The sequence below is a fragment of the Octopus sinensis genome, linkage group LG9 (assembly GCF_006345805.1).
Source record: "Octopus sinensis linkage group LG9, ASM634580v1, whole genome shotgun sequence".
In the NCBI taxonomy this organism is placed as follows: domain Eukaryota; kingdom Metazoa; phylum Mollusca; class Cephalopoda; order Octopoda; family Octopodidae; genus Octopus; species Octopus sinensis.
In genome coordinates this window covers 77,707,288-77,712,650 of record NC_043005.1, presented here as the reverse complement: position 1 = coordinate 77,712,650, position 5,363 = coordinate 77,707,288, and positions in this window count along the sequence as shown.

Sequence of the window (5,363 nt, the reverse complement as noted above, 5' to 3'; positions counted from 1 at the left end):
TCAGTCCGAATGCTGGGGCACCACTTTGTTCAAAAAAATTATTTACTTTGCTTGGTAGTCGTTGTAGGATCGACTAGTCACGACTAGCTAGCGCGGATGCACGAGTGCGCGCACCGGGACCATTGTTCTTAAATAGTACTGTAGTCTGGTTCGAGAACTTATGTTTTACTCGTTCGATCTGGGTCATAAACACCGTGGGAAGCAACTAAAAATATTTATCGTGCGAAAGGTGAAGGTACAGTAACCAGATGGTTCAAGGCGATCTTACGGTATTAGTAACAAGACTGTCACTTATAAACCACGTGGGTTTATTTACATTTCTGAAGAAGATCGTCGGTTTGCTTAATTTTTTTACATATGGGGTGGCGAAGAGGATCTTTTGAAGTCGGCGTAAAAGTGACAGAAAGCGCGAATGGATCAGGGAAGTTCTTTCGAAGTTGGTGTGACATGTGTGTGTGTTTGATGGGGTGTGCAAGACAGAAAGAGCAATGGTGCTGGTGTCTGTGTATGTGAGAGAGAGACGAGAATAACATGGTGATTTCATATCAAGACAAACAGTGCATGACCTTCAAGGTGGGGCCCCCAGTTAGAATTTTCTTTAGGTCGAGTAGTCCCACTCAAAAGGTCCCTGAATGGGTGTTGAATGAAACACCCATGTTTCCAGAGGTGAATTATTCAAACCCCAAAAGAATTCCTCTCATCACATAGCTATGACAAACAAATCTGTGGTATTGAGCAGAATATTTACTGTAGCCCATCTTTTACACCAAAAGGGAAAATTTGACAAGTCAGTTAGTCACCGGCTGACACTCACTCACGATACATCGAAGAGGCCAGGGAACAGAAGAAAGAAGACATTCACCCAACACCAGAGCTGAAGACACCTCCGAAAGAGGGGGCTCCACCACGTCAAAACGGTAGAGGAGTAGGGGCCGAAACCGGACGTGGTTCCTCCTGATGATGTCTTGAGCTAACTGAATCCTATAAAGGAGCTATTGTGGTAGCAGACCATGAAACACGGTTGTAATTCCTTCCTACATAACACTTCCAATCAGTCGCCATGAGAGCCACAGCCTGAAACTGTATCAGAGAATATCTTATAGAGGTATTTATCCAAGATACACTGGTTTAATATTTTAAATTTTGAAGAGATGATTCTTCAATGAATATATTATATAGAATATCGTAAGATATCAAACATTTTTATCAAGTTAGAAAACAGATCTAATGGATAGAAATTATTTTATTAATTAATCAACACATTCACCAACAATTGTTTCATTTCTCAAATAAGATTAAAATTACATAACATACATAAATATATAATTTTGCATTATAAATCATCAAGGTGTGCAGAGGGCAATAAGAATTACATTAAGACACTTTCACAATATAGAATATTTAAACACGTTTACTATGTGTGCAGTAAACATGTTTATATATTCTGTATATTCCAAATGTATCTTAATGTAATTCTTACTGTCCCCTGCACCACCTGATGATTTTCCTTATATGAGTTCAAATTCTGCCAAGTGTACTGTTATCAGACAGGTAGTTATGATAGGTATAGTAGGGTGGTAAGACCTGGGAACCACTTGCTGCCAACCGCTCATCCTGGCGCAGCGCAATCACCGTGGGAGCAGGGACAGCCGAGGAGGGACGGATTCGGTCAGCGGAGCAGAAACGTCAGATGCGTAAAGCCAGAGCCGCCTGCACCAGTAGCACGGCCCCTACCCACTTCTGCCCCACCTGTGGGAGGGGCTTCCTTGCCCGGATTGGCCTCACCAGCCACCTCAGGTCTCATGGCGGCAGTTCCATCAGATGATGTCAGTTGGTCATCTTCGACCCGAAGGACGAACATTATTATTATTATTATGATAGGTATACTAGGCTTTGTATATTGTACCCCAGTGTTACTCTGATGGCATGCACTGCTCTCACACTCAATAATAAAAAAAAAATTATGATAATAATCTTATAATAATTCTGCTTGTTCCTCTGTTTCTTAGCCCATCTGTAATGCTTCCACATGGTTAGTTGAAAGGGAAAGAGGTGGTGAGAGAAATATGTAATTTTCTTCAACCAAATTTTCTTCCTCTATTACTTAGCTCATCTGTAACACTTTCATGTGATTTGTTGAAGGGAAAGGAGAGAGAAAAAGAGAGTAAGGCAAAGAGTGAGAAAGAAAGAGGACGAGTGCTGTGTATTTAGTCTATAAGATTACTCTTTTACTTGTTTCAGTCATTTGACTGTGGCCATGCTGGAGCACCGCCTTTAGTCAAGCAAATCGACCCCAGGACTTATTCTTTGTAAGCCTAGTACTTATTCTATCAGTCTCTTTTTACCGAACTGCTAAGTTATGGGGATGTAAACACACCAGCATCAGTCGTCAAGCAATGTTAGGGGGACAAAAACACACATATGTATATATATATAAATATATATATATATACATACATACATACATATATACGATGGGCTTCTTTCAGTTTCAGTCTACCAAATCCACTCACAAGGCTTTGGTCGGCCTGAGGCTATAGTAGAAGACACTTGCCCAAGATTCGACACAGTGGGACTGAACCCGGAACAATGTGGTTCGGAAGCAAGATACCACACAGCTATTCCTGCATCTATAAGATTGTGCATAAAGTATATAATGTGTATATGTAAAGTGCATTAACCCTTTCATTACCAACCCGGCTGAAACTGGCTCTGGCTCTGTAGTACAAATGCCTAGTTTTCATAAGTTTTGAATTAAAATCTTCCACCAAACCTTAATCGCTATTTATGTTCCTAACACTAGCTTAACCCTTTAGTGTTCACATTATTCTGCCAAAATTAATCCTTTTTTATCCATATTGTTTTGAACTAATCAGGCATTATCTTGTAACTATGAGATTTTGATGAGGTAGCTGTTAATTTTTCAAATGATATTGTAGGGTTGGTGTGAAAGACCAGATCTGGCCATGCTGAACATAAAACAAGCAGAATACTTTTGGCCGGATATGGCCGGCTTAAATGCTAAAGGGTTAATAATAACTAAGTTATTTTACTAAATCCTTTGTTAAATTTTAAATGAATTGAAAGAAACATGGAGCATCTCAAAACAAATACAGTAACGAAAGGATTAAGTAATCATCGTATTCTAATTTCCTTCACTTTTCAATGGATAGTAGATGAGCGACTCTCTTTTGATACAGGCACGACACAACAGGAGCACCAAAATCTTTTAAGTGTTTAGGGCTTCTACGGTTCTTAATCCAGCTGTGTGTGTGTGTATATTTATTTATATAGTTTATTCTTGTTTATATTTTGGATTGCACATATGTAGAAGCACCAAAATTTTTAAAGTGTTTAGGGCCTCTATGGTTCTTAACCCTTTCGTTACCGTATTTATTTTGAGATGCTTTGTATTTCTTTCAATTAATTTTAAATATAACAAAGAATTTAGTAAAATAACTTAGTTATCATTAAGCCACTGTTAGGAACATAAATTGTGACTAAGGTTTGGTGGAAGATTTTAATTCAAAACTTATGAAAACAAGACATTTGTACTCGTGAGCCAGAGCCGGTTTCAGCCGGGTTGGTAACGAAAGGGTTAATCCAGTTTTACGTGTGTGTGTGCACAGCACTGGATCAACGATTAAGTAAAATAAGAAGGTGCTTAGGACATCAAGGGTAGTAGGGGCATTACAGAAATGGTAAATGGCTCAAAAGAAATCACTTCAAACTTGCTAAAATAATATTTGGGATGTTTTGATGCTTATCTTTATTAAGTATAGAAGCAGATGTCTTACATTAAAGAATAATGAGGATCTAATCAAAGACATTGCAATTAAAAAAAAATGGGAGCAAACTTTTGAAATATACTGGCACATGAAAAAACATTCGAGCGAGGTCGTTGCCAGTGCCACTGGACTGGCTCCTGTGCAGGTGGCATATAAAAAGCACCATTTGAGCATGGCCCTTGCCAGTACTGCCTGACTGGCCCTCGTGCCGGTGGTACGTAAAAGCACCCATTACACTCTTGGAGTGGTTGGCATTAGGAAGGGCATCCAACTGTAGAAACTCTGCCAGATCAGATTGGAGCCTGGTGCAGCCATCTGGTTCACCAGACCTCAGTCAAATCGTCCAACCCATGCTAGCATTGAAAGCAGATATTAAACGATGATGATGATGATGAAGTGGACATATATAAAAATAAACATCATTTTCCATCTTAACTGTTAGTTTCACTTTATTTCGAATAATCCCAATTTTTTTAATAGTGTACTAGAAAAACTGCTTAAAGCTATTACACAAAATAACCTAATTTAGTGTGAAATATTTTTAGTGTTTCCTTATAATTTTTGCATTGGTAAATTTATCAACCTGCTTTTTTTTTTCATTTTTGGCAAGCTGGATTTTTTATATTTTTTTGTCATTTTTGTGTATTATTGTATTATTGCTTTATTAATTTATTTTTGTTTATATAGATACATACATGCATATACATACATACATACATACATACATACATATATTATTGTTAATATTTTGAATTACATATATATGGGGCACCAAAATCTTTTAAGCACTTAAGGCCTCTATGGGTCTTAATCTGATACTGACACCTCCACCCCCATACATACATAATATATATATATATATATATATATATGTACACACACACCCACAAACATTCATTCACTGCTGATGTCACAGTCAAAGGCACCCACTACTTCCTTTACAGTGGTCAGTGAACAGGTGGAAGCAATGAAGAATGCTTTGATCATGTGAAGGAAATGACGGTTTGTCTCTTAATACTTATGATATAATAATGAACAGCTTGTACAGTCTATAAAATGTTTAGTGGTAGGAAGGACAAGATGGATATATCCAGCTATAAAGACCAGTCCCAAAATTACATGTTTGAGCGCATCATTGTTTTTTCATTGTAAGTGGATGTAAAATGCCAAGATCAGGATATATGTGTGTGTCTGTGTGTGTGCATGTGTGTGTGTATATATATATATACATACCACAATTAAAACATGTATATATATATAGATACATACCACAATTAAAATATATATATATATACATATATATATATATATTTTAATTGTGGTATGTATCTATATATATACATGTTTTAATTGTGGTATGTATCTCTTATTATAAAAGGCAGATTTTATCTGCCTCCCTTTGTAAGTTATAGAAATCTACAATATAGGATTTCTTCAATTACAATTTACCTAGCATTTTTAAGAGTAGAATGCATCGGGTCATGCCAGGTCCAGTTTTTAAAATTTAAACTCCAATTAAGCAAAATTTACAGAAAACTCACATTCTGGTGTGTATGTCAAATGCTTTTCTTAGTC